This window comes from Electrona antarctica (genome assembly GCF_951216825.1).
Source record: "Electrona antarctica genome assembly, chromosome: 6".
NCBI lineage: Eukaryota > Metazoa > Chordata > Actinopteri > Myctophiformes > Myctophidae > Electrona > Electrona antarctica.
Window position 1 is genome coordinate 8,662,782 of NC_136811.1, and position 20,000 is coordinate 8,682,781.

Genomic DNA, 20,000 nt, shown 5'->3' on the forward strand with positions numbered 1-20,000 from the left:
AGAGCTGGGTGATGATATCAAACAGAGGAGGGGGGTGTGTTTGTACCATGGACATATAGAGATAAAGAGCAGGGTGATGATATCAAACAGAGGGGGGTGTGTTTGTACCATGGACATATAGAGATAAAGAGCTGGGTGATGATATCAAACAGAGGAGGGGGGTGTGTTTGTACCATGGACATATAGAGATAAAGAGATGGGTGATGATATCAAACAGAGGAGGGGGGTGTGTTTGTACCATGGACATATAGAGATAAAGAGCAGGGTGATGATATCAAACAGAGGGGGGTGTGTTTGTACCATGGACATATAGAGATAAAGAGCAGGGTGATGATATCAAACAGAGGAGGGGGGTGTGTTTGTACCATGGACATATAGAGATAAAGAGCTGGGTGATGATATCAAACAGAGGAGGGGGGTGTGTTTGTACCATGGACATATAGAGATAAAGAGCAGGGTGATGATATCAAACAGAGGAGGGTGTGTTTGTACCATGGACATATAGAGATAAAGAGCTGGGTGATGATATCAAACAGAGGAGGGGGGTGTGTTTGTACCATGGACATATAGAGATAAAGAGCTGGGTGATGATATCAAACAGAGGAGGGGGGTGTGTTTGTACCATGGACATATAGAGATAAAGAGCTGGGTGATGATATCAAACAGAAGAGGGGGGTGTGTTTGTACCATGGACATATAGAGATAAAGAGCTGGGTGATGATATCAAACAGAGGGGGGTGTGTCTGTACCATGGACATATAGAGATAAAGAGCTGGTTGATGATATCAAACAGAGGGGGGTGTGTTTGTACCATGGACATATAGAGATAAAGAGCTGGGTGATGATATCAAACAGAGGAGGGGGGTGTGTTTGTACCATGGACATATAGAGATAAAGAGCAGGGTGATGATATCAAACAGAGGAGGGGTGTGTGTTTGTACCATGGACATATAGAGATAAAGAGCAGGGTGATGATATCAAACAGAGGAGGGGTGTGTGTTTGTACCATGGACATATAGAGATAAAGAGCTGGGTGATGATATCAAACAGAGGAGGGGGGTGTGTTTGTACCATGGACATATAGAGATAAAGAGCAGGGTGATGATATCAAACAGAGGGGGGTGTGTTTGTACCATGGACATATAGAGATAAAGAGCAGGGTGATGATATCAAACAGAGGGGGGTGTGTTTGTACCATGGACATATAGAGATAAAGAGCTGGGTGATGATATCAAACAGAGGAGGGGGGTGTGTTTGTACCATGGACATATAGAGATAAAGAGCTGGGTGATGATATCAAACAGAGGAGGGGGGTGTGTTTGTACCATGGACATATAGAGATAAAGAGCAGGGTGATGATATCAAACAGAGGAGGGTGTGTTTGTACCATGGACATATAGAGATAAAGAGCTGGGTGATGATATCAAACAGAGGAGGGGGGTGTGTTTGTACCATGGACATATATAGCGGGTACATCAGTCAGGACACCCCGTTATCATTCTCTACACCTTCACTGTCTCTCTTCGCATCTCTTAACGTCATTGGTTCCCAAACCTTTCAATGTCGAGACCCGCAAGAGAGATTAGACGTTTGCCCGGGACCCAAAACTAGTAAAAAAATAGCAGATCTACAAGCGCACAACATGCCACAAGCTTGTAGACCGGCTCTTTTCAGTTCACTACTTCTTAATATTATTATTAAGACTAAACAGCCACGTCACACAACTTCTGAGCTTGTAGATCTGCTGTTTTCGGTGAGCTACACAATCGTAAAACAGATTTTAATCTGACGTTAACGCCGGTGTCGTTAACATCATTAACGCGGCAACCCAATGCAGATTGACGGTGTCTGAACACACAAAATCCGTTCTGATCCCTTTGCGAATTCACAGTGTCAGTCAGAGTCGGCGCTAAAGGTCGCGTTTGACTGTATTTCTGATCAAAGCATGTAGTTGTGACATCATGGGTTTGAGTCCATCTCTATGGTCTATTGCAGTGGTTTTCAGCCCTTTTCATATTTTAAGCCTCTCTATCAGACCCAAAAAACAGGATAGAGAATATTTAGTTTTTGTTGCATACGATTTTGTCCTACTGTACGGCATTGTTGGCTACGATGCTGTATTGCTGTGGTAGCATATAAGGAGAGATAACAGGCAAATGTTGTTCAAAATAATTATTACAATTATTTTACATTCTCTAATTGTGTAGTACTTCTTGTAAATTAAGTAATGCAGATGTTTAACAATAATTTAACTTGATTCATTTTACGCTCTCTAGAGCGTAACCCCCGGGAACCCCTTTTGGTGTTTAAACATTGTTATACTTTAGCTATTGGAAAATAGCAGATCTACAAGCTCGCTACGAGCTTGTAGATCTGCTGTTTTTGAAATATCGTGAAAATGTGGTGCAAATCTTTGAATATATATTCTTTAACGTTTTTAACTCAAATCTTTGCTTCTGGGGAGGTGGCCCCTGAACAACATATTTTCAGATGGGGGGTCGGCGGCCAATTACATATATTTTTGGGGGTCCTTGACGTGAAAATGTTTGAGAACGACTGACATAGAAACATGGGGTTTTTCAGAAAACTGTCAGGATTTAGAAGGCATTTGTAGAATCGTCCTCAGGTCAAAATGGTCCATGGGATGGTCCATTTTGGTTACCAACTAACAAAATGAGTTGGGGACCACCAGGAACCCCCTCAAGGACTAATAGTCCCTGGACCGCCGGTCGAAAAGCACTGGTCTATTTGCTGTCTGTCCCTGACGGCTAATGGAACAGAAATATCTATGTTTTTGTCCTCAGAAGTGTCATAAAAACATTAGTAAATTATGTAATTTTAGCGTTGTTTATGTTGTTCCAGATAAACGATGACAGAGCCGACCTCTGATTGGCCGAGAGGCCTGGTGTTTGTTTGGATTAGATTGGCCACAGCAACAGGAAGTTGTGACCCGTTATCCGGGAGGCTGCTGCTTCTTAAGGTCACGGGCCAAAGGTCAACGGATTCTCACAGGAATGTTTTTTGGGTTTTGTTGTCCGTTATTTTATTAATAGAATAAGCTGCATCTTCTTGTCGAGGACATATTTGGCCACATGACCCTCCCGTCTGAAAATATGTTGTGCCTGGGCAGGGACCAGTCCATAAGAGACGATTTGTTAACCCATTTTGGGGCGGGAACCCCTTTTGGTGTTTTAAAGCATTATATTATACTTTAGCTATTGAAAAATAGCAGATCTACAAGCTCATAGCGCGGCACCGAGTGGCGCGCTATGAACTTGTAGGTCTGCTATTTTTTTAAATCGTGAAAATGTGCCTCAAATCAATCAATTAATCATGAACATTTTAACTAAAATCTTTGCTTCTCTTCTGGGGAGGTCCCTGGAACAACATATTTTCAGATGGGGTCAGCGGCATATTACATATAATTTTTGGGGTCCTTGAAATATTGAGCACCACTGATACAGAAACATAGGGTTTTTCAGAAAACTGTCAGGATTTTGAAGACATTTTTTAAATTTCGACGTCAGGCCTAAATGGGTTAAATATGTTGTGCCTGGGCAGGGACCTCTAGTCCATAAGAGAGGATTTGTTAAATATGTTGTGCCTGGGCAGGGACCTCTAGTCCATAAGAGACGATTTGTTAAATATGTTGTGCCTGGGCAGGGACCTCTAGTCCATAAGAGACGATTTGTTAAATATGTTGTGCCTGGGCAGGGACCTCTAGTCCATAAGAGACGATTTGTTTAATATGTTGTGCCTGGGCAGGGACCTCTAGTCCATAAGAGACGATTTGTTAAATATGCTGTGCCTGGGCAGGGACCTCTAGTCCATAAGAGACGATTTGTTAAATATGTTGTGCCTGGGCAGGGACCTCTAGTCCATAAGAGACGGTGTGTTAAATATGTTGTGCCTAGTGGGCAGGGACCTCTAGTCCATAAGAGACGGTGTGTTAAATATGTTGTGCCTGGGCAGGGACCTCTAGTCCATAAGAGACGATTTGTTTAATATGCTGTGCCTGGGCAGGGACCTCTAGTCCATAAGAGACGATTTGTTTAATATGCTGTGCCTGGGCAGGGACCTCTAGTCCATAAGAGACGATTTGTTTAATATGCTGTGCCTGGGCAGGGACCTCTAGTCCATAAGAGACGATTTGTTTAATATGCTGTGCCTGGGCAGGGACCTCTAGTCCATAAGAGACGATTTGTTAAATATGTTGTGCCTGGGCAGGGACCTCTAGTCCATAAGAGACGATTTGTTAAATATGTTGTGCCTAGTGGGCAGGGACCTCTAGTCCATAAGAGACGATTTGTTTAATATGCTGTGCCTGGGCAGGGACCTCTAGTCCATAAGAGACGATTTGTTTAATATGCTGTGCCTGGGCAGGGACCTCTAGTCCATAAGAGACGATTTGTTAAATATGTTGTGCCTGGGCAGGGACCTCTAGTCCATAAGAGACGATTTGTTTAATATGCTGTGCCTGGGCAGGGACCTCTAGTCCATAAGAGACGATTTGTTAAATATTTTCAAAACCTTTCCAAGTTTGTTTGTTTTTGTCTTTTTGTCTTTGTTTTACAGCACTCTAGTCTATGGTTTCAATGTACGGATATTCTACTGTTAGACGGATGCTAGGTTCTTAATTTACTTCTAGATTATGTTGTTCTTGTTTATGGTAAATCGCTCTGGATTAAGAGTTTCTGCTAAATGCCTTAATTGCAAATTGTACATTTATTCTTCAAAAGAGCCACTCTACAAGAATTTAATGTATTATTATTATTATTATTATTATTATTTGAAGTGGCAGATCTACAAGCTGACAACGCATTGGATTGGCTATGTTCGACGTATAATATAGTGTTACGGTGGTCAAATTGTTTCCTCATTTTGCTTGGGAAAGGACCCCTGGGGGTCCCCGGACCCCACTTTGAGAACCACTGTGATAGGAACCCCGGCAGCCCATCTCGTCTCCCACAGCGTGATCGCACCACTTTATGCCACAGTAAAGCAGTGCGCTAGGCTAGCAGCCTTTAGCAGGTTTACTGGGCCTTGCCCCAGTCTGTCTGCCTCTGTAGCGCGCTAGGCTAACAGCCTCTAGCTGGTTTACTGGGCCCTGCCCCAGTCTGTCTGCCTCTGTAGCGCGCTAGGCTAGCAGCCTCTAGCTGGTTTACTGGGCCTTGCCCCAGTCTGTCTGCCTCTGTAGCGCGCTAGGCTAGCAGCCTCTAGCTGGTTTACTGGGCCTTGCCCCAGTCTGTCTGCCTCTGTAGCGCGCTAGGCTAGCAGCCTCTAGCTGGTTTACTGGGCCTTGCCCCAGTCTGTCTGCCTCTGTAGCGCGCTAGGCTAGCAGCCTCTAGCTGGTTTACTGGGCCCTGCCCCAGTCTGTCTGCCTCTGTAGCGCGCTAGGCTAGCAGCCTCTAGCTGGTTTACTGGGCCCTGCCCCAGTCTGTCTGCCTCTGTAGCATGCTAGGCTAGCAGCCTCTAGCTGGTTTACTGGGCCTTTCCCCAATCTGTCTGCCTCTGTAGCGCGCTAGGCTAACAGCCTCTGGTTTACTGGGCCCTGCCCCAGTCTGTCTGCCTCTGTAGCGCGCTAGGCTAGCAGCCTCTGGTTTTACTGGGCCTTTCCCCAATCTGTCTGCCTTTGTAGCGCGCTAGGCTAGCAGCCTCTAGCTGGTTTACTGGGCCCTGCCCCAGTCTGTCTGCCTCTGTAGCACGCTAGGCTAGCAGCCTCTGGTTTACTGGGCCTTGCCCCAATCTGTCTGCCTCTTTAGCATGCTAGGCTAGCAGCCTCTGGTTTACTGGGCCCTGCCCCAGTCTGTCTGCCTCTGTAGCGCGCTAGGCTAGCAGCCTCTGGTTTACTGGGCCCTGCCCCAGTCTGTCTGCCTCTGTAGCGTGCTAGGCTAGCAGCCTCTGGTTTACTGGGCCTTTCCCCAATCTGTCTGCCTCTGTAGCGCGCTAGGCTAGCAGCCTCTGGTTTACTGGGTCCTGCCCCAGTCTGTCTGCCTCTGTAGCGCGCTAGGCTAGCAGCCTCTGGTTTACTGGGCCTTTCCCCAGTCTGTCTGCCTCTTTAGCACGCTAGGCTAGCAGCCTCTGGTTTTACTGGGCCTTTCCCCAATCTGTCTGCCTCTTTAGCACGCTAGGCTAGCAGCCTCTGGTTTTACTGGGCCTTTCCCCAATCTGTCTGTCTGTGTAGCGCGTTAGGCTAGCAGCCTCCGGTTTACTGGGCCTTTCCCCAATCTGTCTGCCTCTGTAGCGCGCTAGGCTAGCAGCCTCTGGTTTACTGGGCCTTGCTGGGCCTTTCCCCAATCTGTCTGCCTGTGTAGCGCGCTAGGCTAGCAGCCTCTGGTTTACTGGGCCTTGCTGGGCCTTTCCCCAATCTGTCTGCCTCTGTAGCGCGCTAGGCTAGCAGCCTCTGGTTTACTGGGCCTTTCCCCAATCTGTCTGCCTCTGTAGCGCGCTAGGCTAGCAGCCTACTGGGCCCTGCCCCAGTCTGTCTGTCTGCCTCCTCTGTGTAATTACACAGTAGAGAGACGGAGCTCTCTAAGGCTCAGGCTGTGATATAACGTCCAGGCTGTGGAGTTTGTCTCAAAGAAAGTTGGATGACGGTCACGTTGCAGTCACAGCAAGCTACACCAGTTTGACCCTTAAGCATCTACTATTCTGGAGGGAACATTCGCCCTAAAATAGCCGATCTAGATCTACAGAAGCTCGCAGAAACGCGTCGATGAGATCTGGTGTAGACTAGAGTGGAGAAAGTACAGAGCCAGCCAACGCGGGTCAAATAGAATAGACTAGAGCACTGGTTCCAAAACAGTGGGCCCCGGGTCCCATTTGTGGGTCACGGAACAATTTGTATGGGTCAAGACTTGAGAATTTTTTTTAATTTTCCTACATTTAAAAAATATATATATTTCAGAAGATTATTTTAATAAACGTAGTTATTTTAACCCATTTAGGCCTGACATCGAAATAAAAAAAGCTCTGAAAGAATATATATTCAAAGATTTGTGCCGCATTTTTATGATTTTTCAAAAATAGCAGACCTACAAGTTCATAGCGTGCCTATTTTGCAATAGCTAAAGTATAACATAATGCTTAGTTAAAACACCAAAAGGGGTTCCCGCCCAAAATGGGTTAAAATAATTGGTATAGAATAGTAATAGTTGCCTATACATTTTATAACAAACAAACAAATCTAAGAAGCGTTGTGCGCTTGTATAGATCTGCTATCTTCACTAGTTTGGGTCCCGGGTAAACGTCTTAAGTTCTCTTCTGGGTCTCGACCTGTAAAGTTTGGGTAACCACTAAAACGCAGGGTTTAAGTATAAGAGGTTAAAGACAGGTGTTATAGTCTCTCAGCGTCCAAACTACGTCCGTCGCTTAAACTTTGTCCAATAATTATCATGGACTCTGCCCGTCATCCTCAGTCCAGTCCAGTTTATCCGAGATGCTACATCGACGTCACGAAGGACATGAAGTCAGCCTTTTTGATTGTAACCCGTTGCTTTTGGGCTGATGATTCAGCTCTCCTGGTCTCTCATCATGATACATTAGAGCCAGAAACATGACTTAGTGCAGAACTCCACGAAATCAGCCACCCATGCTTACTTACTTACTTGTCTTCTCCCTCAGTGTTGTTTTTGGCAGAAAATGTCTATTTTAGTTTAGTCATAGTCTTTGACTAATGACTGATTTTACACTTGCTGATAATAGCCGATCTACGAGCTCACAACGACGCGCTGTGAGCTTGTAGATCTGCCATTTTCAGCATGCAACCACGGGTAAAAATGACTTATACTGGAGTATATATATACTCTTGTCCACTACTTCCTAACATTTTAGTTTAGTTTCCATTTATTTTTCGTCAGTGGAAAAAGGTAGTCGACGAACGATTTTTCATCTTAGTTTTAGTCGACGAAATCAACACTGCTGTATACTGTGGTTCTGTGGAGTTGTGTAGTACATGTACATGTACAGTACTGTAGTGTATGTGGTACTGTAGTACTTATGGGACATACTGTATAGTGTGTATACTGCAGTACTTGTGGAACATGTGCAGTGGAAGGCAGAAAGTGTGTGTGGAGCTGCCATGGATTCCATATTTTGGTCTCTGTCGTTCATCTCTCTCTCTCTGTTTATCATCCTCCCATTGAATGGCTGTGGTTTGTGGTGGGGAAAAGTGTGTGTGTGTGTGTACAGTACATGCGTGCGTGCGTGCGTGCGTGCGACTGCGCGTGCGTCTGCATGTGTGTGTATATAGTGGCTCGTATACATGTACCAGTGTGTGTGTCTCAGGGGAAAGATTTTTTTTTTTTCGTGCGTGCGTGCGTGCGTGCGTGCGTGCGTGCGTGCGTGCGTGCGTGCGTGCGTGCGTGCGCAAGGCTGTATTTTGGGTGTTGGTGGTTGTCAGACCATAACAGTCCCGTCGTGGCACCGAGGCGAGCGAGGTTTCCTAAAACCCTCTCTCTGTCCCTCTCTTCCTCCCCGAGAGAGAAAAGGAAAACCACACCTTTGGATTCTACAGTATGTTCTACAATCTATAGTACTGTATGTCACTCATACAACACACTCTTAACCCATTCTGGGCGGGAACCCCTTTTGGTGTTAGCATTATGTTATGCTTTAGCTATTGAAAAATAGCAGATCTACAAGCTCATAGCGCGCCACCGAGTGGCGCGCTATGAGCTTGTAGATCTGCTATTTTTGAAAAATCGAAGAACGACTGACACAGAAACATAGCTTTTTCAGAAAACTGTCAGGATATAGAAGACATTTTTAGAATCTGATCTCAGGTCAAAATGGGTTAAGGCCTCACTCACACCTAAGACACACTTGTTGTGTCCTGTGTCTTCTGTCTGTGTGTCATGGCCGCCTCAATGCATTTCCAATGGGAGGCACATGGTTTGAAGACACAACCTTGTTGCATGGCTGTTGCATGGAGGCGGCCATGACACACAGAAGACACAGGACACACAAGTGTGTCTTGCATGTGTCTTACAGTTGGGTGCCACCGATTTTGTCCCTTATCATTTGACCCATTTAGGCCTGACCTCAAAATTTTAAAAAATCCTTCTAAATCCTCCAGTTTTCTGAAATAAATATTTTCACGATTTTTCAAAAATAGCAGACCTACAAGCTCGTAGCGCGCCACTCGGTGGCGCGCTATGAGCTTGTAGATCTGCTATTTTTCAATAGCTAAATTATAACATAATGTTTAAAACACCAAAAGGGGTTCCCGCCCAAAATGGGTTAACTGTCCTTTTGCGCAGATCACGCAAAACTCAGCAAAAAGAAAAGGACAATATCGATGGCCTCCAACTGTAGGTGTGAGTGAGGCCTATAGAACCACACTATGGATTCTATGTTCTACAGACCAAATCCACTAAATGCACAACAACAAACTTCGGGCTGGGGCCGAGCACTCGTATTTGACGTTCCGGTTCTCTCCAAAGTAGACTTTTTTTTGCCACTATACTGTTGTGTTGGAGCAGCCATAAACTGCACAGGTCCGTCACCGATGTTCCCGGGCATCTTTGTAAAGTTATTGTTGGTAAAAGAGTATAACGTTTTTTGAGCAGACGAACATCAGTCACTTTCCCATTTGACTGTAGTTAGAAGAGCCGACTGTTTACACCGCAGACACGTTGGGCTCCATTTCCGTCACCGCTAAACCCCTTATCCCTAAACTTCTTGAAAAACATTTTTGAATAGTTCAACTAGCCGATCTACATTGACACGTTGTGAGCTTGTAGATTGGCCATTTTAACTATTCAAAAATGTTTTGAAAGTATATATATTCAAAGATTTGCGCCACATTTTCACGATTTGTCAAAAATAGCAGACCTACAAGCTCGTAGCGCGCCACTCGGTGGCGCGCTATGAGCTTGTAGATCTGCTATTTTTCAATAGCTAAATTATAACATGTTTAAAACACCAAAAGGGGGTTCCCGCCCAAAATGGCTTAAATACTGTACATGTCACAACACACCCTACATCACCATTATGGACATGACGTTTATACCGCGAGACAGATCTGCAGCGGTGGGCGATTTTGACAGCAAGTTTTGATTTCGTTGTAGTCGTAGTCTTCATCTGAAATGTTTCAGTGTTGGTCTAGTTCAGGGTTCCCCAATACATTTTCCTCAAGGGCCATATTTTGACTAGGGTACCTGGCTGGGGGCCGAGTCCGCATGCACGAGGTCGAGGTCTTGCCCTGAAAATTCATTTTCAGGGCAAGACCCCATTTGAAAAGGATGCCCAGTTTGACATGCATAGGCTACTGACCCCCATTTAATGCCATTTATATCTGGGACCCCAAAAAAAAACTATATATATATATTTTTTTTAATTCTTCCAGGGGCCACAAGGGGGCGCTCCGTGGGCCGCAAATGGCCTCCTATTGGGGAACCCTGGTCTAGTTCTAGTCGACTAAGTATCATACGATTTTAGTCGAGTAAATCTTGTGCTTTGGTGGGCCTTGGTGGCCTCGTAATGCCCCATTTTACACTCTGGAAATAGCCGATCTACAAGCTCACAATGCGTGTTGTGAGCTTGTAGATGGGCAACCAAGCATAAAATGACTTGTCTTTTAGTTCTACTGGATCTCTTCCTCCACTAGTCCATCCCTAACAGTTGAGTCTAGTTTTATTTGTTAGTATATGTCAGTATATTTAGTCTTTTTTGTTTGTTTTGGTCAGTTAAAAGGGCTTAAAGTTCTCAGTCCTGGGGACTGATTTCAGTCCTGAGGATCTCATAGGGGTAATTTAATGAGATCAGTGCAGATTTGCAAAAAAACATTTTCAGTCTTGGGATTGTTTTTGGCTTTAAGCCCTGAAAATGGTAGTCGCCGATCACTTTTCGTCCTAGTTTTAGTCGACGAAATCAACACTGTGATCTGCATTCGTTTAAGATAAAGGGTATCAAATAATGGGACGACCCAATACCCAGTTGGTTAGGTGGGTGCATAGTGTACCACGTGCGCACAAAATGCCCCGATCGACCATCAAATAAAAGTCCCCGGGTTGATTCCCTGCCCAGCCAGACCGCCGCTGAATGTCATTTGGCCTAATTTCTCTCTCTCTCTCTCTCTGCATCGCCGATGTCTCCACTGTTGCTGTAAAATAAAGGCTTAAAAATGAGAGGAAACAGAACTAGTCAGGCAAGATAAAATCTCATCAGTCAGAGCAGATGTTCTACATTTTTACATTAAAACATGCATGTTCATTTATCATATTCGGTTAGGGTTAGGATTTTCTTTACATAATATTTTACAGAGATACACACCGTATGTAGATTTTATGTAGCCTAATGTATAGGCTTATCTTACAATAAATGCACGGAAACGCATGCATGTACGTCTGTAACTCTCGATAGGCTGTAGTCCAGAACCACCATTAACACCCTGAGTGGCAAGGACGGAGTTCTCTGTTCAATCAATTAGTAACGCCCAGCGCTCAGGACGGAGATTGATAAAAAAGGACAGAGGTTAATTGATATCAAAACCGATCACATCGCTCCACAGGCTGGAGGAAAATAACATCGAATGTTGCGCAACATTCGATGTTATTTTCCGGTGGGACGTCATCGAAAATGCAAAGATCATGTGTTAGGCGGCCTCATCGCGGTCCCGTCGCTAGTCGCGTTAGAATTAATCATATACCTCCCGTTGTTGTCGATCTGTTACACTTTAGCTATTGGAAAATAGCAGATCTACAAGATCTTGTAGCAGAGCTTGTAGCTCTGCTATTTTTGAAAAATCGTGAAAATGTGGCGCAAATCTTTGAATATATATTATTTCACAGCAAACGTTTTGAACTCAAATCTTTGCTTCTGGGGAGGTCCCTGGAACAACATATTTTCAGATGGGGGTCGACGGCCAATTACACATATTTTTGGGGGTCCTTGACATGAAAATGTTTGAGAACGACTGACATACAGTAGAAACATGTTTTTTTTTTTCAGAAAACTGTCAGGATTTTGAAAGCATTATAAGTAGAATTGTCCGCAGGTCTAAATGGGTTTTAAAGGGTCTGGTTGTGGCTACGATGGCAACCCCAGCCTATAAAGCTCGATTTGCCGAATTCCCCCACACCTGTCATTTGATGACTTCAGGGACGTGCACACATAGACATCAAAGGGGGCTTCAGCCCCTGCCCTTTTACCCCGTATATAAAGCAACTGCCCTCTCCAGACCACGAGTGCAGCATCTACTACACGGTGAAAGAAATGCAAAATGGGAGGCATACTATGGTCCGACGGAGCATTGGTTGGAAGGAGCATTGGTCCGAGGTGCGTTGGGGGTTGGGAGAGGGTTGGGGTTAGGTGTGCTGCCCCGTGGGAGGTTAGGGTTAGGGTGAGGGTTTGAGGTAGGTTGTCGTTCGGACCAATGCTCCGTCGGACCAAACACATGAACCCATGCAAAATGCCACTCCTTTCCATGCCATGCCATGCCGGAAAGGAAGGCAAGCATTCAGGGAGAATTGCTTTTTTCTCCAAAGTCTCCTGAACTTGAACACAGTATTTTTGGCGTTGAACAAAATGTGTTTAGAAATCCATCCCACCGCATCTCCACTAGCTAAAAGAGTGCTGCTGGGTTGTGTTCCCCCCGAAAATAGCTGATCTACAAGCTCACGACGCGTCGCAGCGCGACGCGTCGTGAGCTTGTAGATCTGCTATTTTCGCTAGTTTTGTCTCTGCACGTACCTGGATGACTTAGTAGTCCGTCCAACCTTTCACGGTCGCTTTTGCACTTCTTCAGACATTCTTCCAACACGTTCTCCACAGATGTTTACCACCTCCTCTTACCAGGGACTTTTCCACCTCTTCTACAACTCCACCCAGCTTTTCCCAATCCCCTCGGTCGTTCCACGGTGTGTGCGTAGATGCACATATGTAAGTGTGTTTTGTCATGTGACTGTCTCATCGGTATATGGAGATCCAAGTTGTCCACGGAACGCAGATCACCCCCCCTCTCCCACGATATGCCTGTGATATGACCATATATGGCCATGTACTCCCCCCCCCCCCCCCCCCCCCCCTTTCTCCTTCCCCTTTCTCTTTCATCATGGAATGGAACTAAGGAATCGACGGAGCTTGTACATGAACGCATTTCAACTCACTGTTTTTTTTGAGTGGTGTAAACCACTCCTACAACTGGCTTTTGTGTGCATAAAAAAATGAGCATGGTTGCTATGTTCAAAATAATTTCTGACGTAATTAAATCACACCCGGGTGAACTGGATGACCGTAGCAACCGTGGTCATTTTCTCTGCGCAAAAACAGCCAGTTGTGAAATCACATCCGGGTGTGATACATACATTTATCAAAAATGATAGCTTTTTTTACTTAACATATTTTGTGTGATTTCATTACGTCAGACATTACGTCAGACCACAGCTGATCATGCTATATAAAACCTTACACCACTCAGTTCACACGGGTGTGATTTTTTTTACAACTGTAAAGCTGTGATGTGACATTGAAGTTACGATCTCCTGTACTGATAACATCATGGATCTTGTCCATTAAGAAACTAGTCGACTAGTCGGCTAGTTTACTAGTGTATTTTTTAATTTTTTTCCCGATTTCGTAGGCCTCAAGATCAGGTAGATTATAGTTATAGTCACCAATGTACACAGTTTTTAAATGTACAAATATTTATAAAAAAAAAAAAAAAAAAGTTCACTAGTCAACTAGTCGACTAGTAAACTAGTCAACTAGTAAAAATGACTAGAAGTGAATGCCCTATGTCCATGTAGGGACATCAAAGGGACAAAGGACAGACATGATGATATCTGACCCCTACCACCTACACACTTCTCTTCTCTTCACTTTTCCTCAACTTTCACTGCAAACGGAAATGGCGGCTTCCTTAACTTTCGGGAGGTGTAGTCCTGGACTGGCATTCGGCAGATTGTGGAATAGTTGTCTGGCTATACGCGAGACTGTCGTCCACATAGACATCCGCTGCATAAAGGCTACATGGCTCGTCCGCCTTTTTCTGGGCAACGGAGAGCGATGTTGCCACGTGGCGGCCATCTTGCAACACGTAGCTCGACCCTTCTATGTTAAATACATTTTCAAGCCAGTTTGATTTGTTATAAATGTCAGAGATGTAGTTATGATAACTGCATACTTATAATGGCCTTTTATATTAATACAAAAATAACATTTAAGCAGATGAGCATCCTGAAACATATAGCCACATTGTAATGAACCAAATCCGTCAAGATGTCAGCGAGTTAAAGCTGCTATAAGCAATAATATGTCAAAATTTGAATGACCTTTTTATTTTTTTGGTATTCAGACAGCCAGCAATGGGTAGAACGCTCCCAAAAATAATTTAGTCTCTGTGACACATCTAGGGGCCACAATCTAGATTCAAATATTTTCCTAGAAGGTCATTAAAAAGGTTGACACATTATTGCTTATAGCAGCTTTAAGAGTATATTTCTTGTTTGAGCAGACCCACCGGCTACCACAGAATGTACCAAAGAGTTGATTGTTGCAATATGGCCGCCAGGTGTATAGTCTCCGACTTGCCTTTCCTATCTATGTTGGTCCACACCTGGCAAATGCCCCCCCCCCCCCCCACCACCCTTCCCCTCTTCGAGACAAGGCTTGGACCATCCACTGACGTTCCACTGACGTGCCAGGCTCTTTGTCACACATCTGTATAGAGGTATATCCATATATGGGCATAAGAGGGACACGGACGGACACATACAGAGATCTCCATATATGGGCATTTAAAACGTCCATTTGCATAACAGGGTGGGGCATGCGTTCCCCATTTGCATCGTTCAACCTGCATCGTTCCCGAGTATACCGGGCGACTAGCCTAGTACTACTGTTCTGTATGTATAATGTCAAAGTGTGTCATAATGTTCTACTTGTACTTCCTATAAAGTAGACATACTTTAGGCCCTATCTTATACCTTACCGCTTATGGCTTAACATTGTAGGCATTATTTACAATTTTGAAGAAAAAAAAGCATTTTAAACTTCAAATAGCCGTTCTACAACATCACGTTGGCTATTTTCAGTCTTTTAAAATGTTTTTTCGAAACGGTAAAAACGAAATGCCAAAAAAGGTTATAGGCATAAAGGGGTGAGGCAGCGCGCAAGTCAAGATAGGGCCCTGAATGGTCTGTCTGTCTGTCTGTCTGTCTCTCTCTGTCTGTCTCTCTGTCTCTCTGTCTGTCTCTCGGTATGGCTGTCTGTCTCTGTCTGTCTGTCTCTGTCTGTGTCTCTCTCTGTCAACCCGTCTGGTCAGAGTTGTTTCTGCTCCAGGTTTTTCGTTTGCCACCATCATCCTCCTCCAGTGTTCTGTTCACTCCTCCTGGGAACACTGTGATGATGGTTGTGTTCTGATCCACCCCATCAGAACGCCATGGGTTCATTACAGAACACTGTGATGATGGTTGTGTTCTGATCCACCCCATCAGAACGCCATGGGTTCATTACAGAACACTGTGATGATGGTTGTGTTCTGATCCACCCCATCAGAACGCCATGGGTTCATTACAGAACACTGTGATGATGGTTGTGTTCTGATCCACCCCATCAGAACGCCATGGGTTCATTACAGAACACTGTGATGATGGTTGTGTTCTGATCCACCCCATCAGAACGCCATGGGTTCATTACAGAACACTGTGATGATGGTTGTGTTCTGATCCACCCCATCAGAACGCCATGGGTTCATTACAGAACACTGTGATGATGGTTGTGTTCTGATCCACCCCATCAGAACGCCATGGGTTCATTACAGAACACTGTGATGATGGTTGTGTTCTGATCCACCCCATCAGAACGCCATGGGTTCATTACAGAACACTGTGATGATGGTTGTGTTCTGATCCACCCCATCAGAACGCCATGGGTTCATTACAGAACACTGTGATGATGGTTGTGTTCTGATCCACCCCATCAGAACGCCATGGGTTCATTACAGAACACTGTGATGATGGTTGTGTTCTGATCCACCCCATCAGAACGCCATGGGTTCATTACAGAACACTGTGATGATGGTTGTGTTCTGATCCACCCCATCAGAACGCCATGGGTTCATTACAGAACACTGTGATGATGGTTGTGTTCTGATCCACCCCATCAGAACGCCATGGGTTCATTACAGAACACTGTGATGATGGTTGTGTTCTGATCCACCCCATCAGAACGCCATGGGTTCATTACAGAACACTGTGATGATGGTTGTGTTCTGATCCACCCCATCAGAACGCCATGGGTTCATTACAGAACACTGTGATGATGGTTGTGTTCTGATCCACCCCATCAGAACCCCATGGGTTCATTACAGAACACTGTGATGATGGTTGTGTTCTGATCCACCCCATCAGAACGCCATGGGTTCATTACAGAACACTGTGATGATGGTTGTGTTCTGATCCACCCCATCAGAACACCATGGGTTCATTACAGAACACTGTGATGATGGTTGTGTTCTGATCCACCCCATCAGAACGCCATGGGTTCATTACAGAACACTGTGATGATGGTTGTGTTCTGATCCACCCTATCAGAACACCATGGGTTCATTACAGAACACTGTGATGATGGTTGTGTTCTGATCCACCCCATCAGAACACCATGGGTTCATTACAGAACACTGTGATGATGGTTGTGTTCTGATCCACCCCATCAGAACACCATGGGTTCATTACAGAACACTGTGATGATGGTAGAACACCATGGGTTCATTACAGAACACTGTGATGATGGTAGAACCCCATGGGTTCATTACAGAACACTGTGATGATGGTAGAACACCATGGGTTCATTACAGAACACTGTGATGATGGTAGAACCCCATGGGTTCATTACAGAACACTGTGATGATGGTAGAACACCATGGGTTCATTACAGAACACTGTGATGATGGTAGAACCCCATGGGTTCATTACAGAACACTGTGATGATGGTAGAACACCATGGGTTCATTACAGAACACTGTGATGATGGTAGAACACCATGGGTTCATTACAGAACACTGTGATGATGGTAGAACACCATGGGTTCATTACAGAACACTGTGATGATGGTAGAACTCCATGGGTTCATTACAGAACACTGTGATGATGGTTGTGTTCTAGTCCACCCCATCAGAACGCCATGGGTTCATTACAGAACACTGTGATGATGGTAGAACACCATGGGTTCATTACAGAACACTGTGATGATGGTAGAACGCCATGGGTTCATTACAGAACACTGTGATGATGGTAGAACACCATGGGTTCATCACAGCTCTCACGGAATGTCTCTCATCTCCAGTGGTGGAAGAAGTACTAGTGTTTGTGTAAAAGTCGGTAGCGCTGCCGCCTCACAGCTAGACGTGTGTGGGTTCGATTCCTGCTGTGGGCACTGGGGGGGGGCATGTTCTCTCCTCTGTGTGCGTCATCAGTGCCCATACCCTAGGTGGGCTTGGCGAAAGGGCCTTTCTGTGTGGGGTTTGCATGTTCTCCCCGTGTCCCCCTAGGGTAGGTACCCTCACAAAAAACATGCAGTAATCCTGGTCTCTTAACTGCCTCCCCCTGGCCAGACGGGGCGCCTGATGGAGGGGGAAAGGAACTGGTTGGAATAACGTGTTCCTTCCACGCGACTCCTCCTTAAGAAGCAGCTTGGACTCCTCATGCATAGAAGGAAGCATGAGGTCAGTCCGTTGCTCTCCTCAGGTTGGCAGATGGAGTGTAGTGTAGCGCCCAGAATGTACACTGGGCGAAGAAATTAAGGTTACAAAGATTGTGGGATAAAAATATAAGTACCAAAAGTAAGTTCACATGTTTCAAAATGTACAAAAATCTTTTGAAAATGGCAAATCTAAAAGCTCACAATGCTAGATTGGCTATTTTCAAATAGCCAAAGTATAAACAGGGCTGAAGTGGTTATTGTATGTTTTTCTTTTTATTACAAAGTAACTAGTAACTAAAGCTTCCAAATAATTGTAGTGGAGTAATAAGTAAAAGTGCAATATCTGCCTCTGAGTTGTATAGTGCAGTGGAAGTAAGTACAGTAAGTATTGAAAATAATTAATACTTAAAGCTGCTATAAGAAATAATATGTCAACATTTTAATTACCTTTTTATTTTTCGTTTTTTTGGTATTCAGACAGCCAGCAATGGGTAAATTTGCCTGTCTACGTCCTGATTGGTTAGTCATTTCGCCCGGGTTTTTTTTCGACCAATGACAAAGCTTCTAGGAACATCTTTGAATGCAGATTGTGGCCCCTAGATGTGTCACAGAGACACATTTTTTGGGGGGAGCGTTTTACTCATTGCTGGCTGTCTGAATACCAACAAATAAATGAGAAATAAAGTCATTAAAATGTTGACATATTATTGCTTATAGCAGCTTTAAGTACAGTAGTACTTGAGCAACTGGTACACCACTGCTCATCTCCATAGCTTCTCTCTGCTTCTCTCTGTCTGTCTCTACTCTGCTGTTCAGCCACATCAGCCCAAGCCTCGCTAGAAACACAATCTTTAACCCATTTTGACCTGAGATCAGATTCTAAAAATGTCTTCTACATCCTGACAGTTCTGAAAAAGCTATGTTTCTAGCTATGTCAGTCGTTCTTCGATTTTTCAAAAATAGCAGATCTACAAGCTCGTAGCGTGCCACTCTGTGGCACGCTATGAGCTGGTAGATCTGCTATTTTTTTTTGAAAAAATCATGAACATGTGGGCGAAAATCTTTTAATGTATAAAATATTTTGGGATGAGGGTCGGCGGCCCAATTACACATACATTTTGGGGGTCCTTTTGACATAATAGTGACAAATAGTTTGAAATCCACTGACATAGAAACATACGTTTTTCCTGTTTTCGGCATTTTGTGGTCTCAGTCCTAAATGGGTTAATCTAAAGATTGAATCGATTTTTCCTTTTTTGTGGTGATTTTTTTTTGCAAAAGCATCAGATCTATAAGCTCACAACGCGGCGCAAACGTGACGCGTTGCGAGCGTGTGGATTCGTCGCGTGGCGAAGAATGTATGGCTTGAAGACGAGCGATTTAAAAAAAAAAAAAAGACTCAAGTCTTGGATACACACAAAACTGTCATCATCACATACTTGGAATGGATCCTCGTTTGGAATGGCTTTGCCCAAAACAGGCTCACATGGTTGCTTGGACTGGAAACGTTCCATATCCTCGGGGATTAGTTTGTGAGCATAATTAACTTCGCTAACAATGTCCCCCTTGGTTGCATTGCATTGTTGCGAGTTAAAATAATTATACACGGAAAAACATTATTTTCCGTTCACAAAACTGTTCTTGTTTTTCTTTGGGGGGGGGGGGGGAAGATTCTATTGCTATTCCTGTACCAGTGGTGGAAGAAGAAGTACTCTAATGTTTTTCTACTTTAGTAGAAGTATCAATACCACAAACAACTCTGTTATACAAGTAAAGGTCGGGTATTACACATTTTACTTGAGTAACAGTACAAACGTATTGGCATTGAAACATATACATGAAGTGCCAAAAGTATAAGTACTCGTCACTTATCAAAATGTACAGAAATGTAACAGTCTTTTGAAAAGTATCAGATCCGCTTGCATTTGTGACCCTTGCAGATCTGTTATGTTCAAATAGCTTAACCCATGTAGGCCTGACCTCGAAATTTAAAAAAAAATCTTCTAAATTCTCCAGTTTTCTGAAATAAATATTTTCACGATTTTTCAAAAATAGCAGACCTACAAGCTCGTAGCGCGCCACTCGGTGGCGCGCTATGAGCTTGTAGATCTGCTATTTTTCAATAGCTAAATTACCGCCCAGAATGGGTTAAGTGTACTACTACAGGGCTGAAGTGGTTAATGTATATATCTACAAAGTAACTAGTACCTATTAGGTTTTCAAATAATTGTAGTGGAGGGAGAAAAAAAAGTGCAACATAATTTGCCTCCGAGATGTAGTGGAGTAGAAGTCAAAAAGCAACATTGTAACTACTCCAGTACAGTGAAAGTACTTATAAGTACTAATACCGGTAGTTC

General features: G+C 44.2%; 1 protein-coding gene across 8 annotated transcripts in view; it reads left to right on the forward strand.

The window, feature by feature from the left end:
* LOC306924190 (focal adhesion kinase 1-like) overlaps positions 1-20,000 on the forward strand; it is a 108,051-nt gene that overhangs the window by 78,371 nt on the left and 9,680 nt on the right. The gene's annotated exons all lie outside the window — the stretch shown is intronic.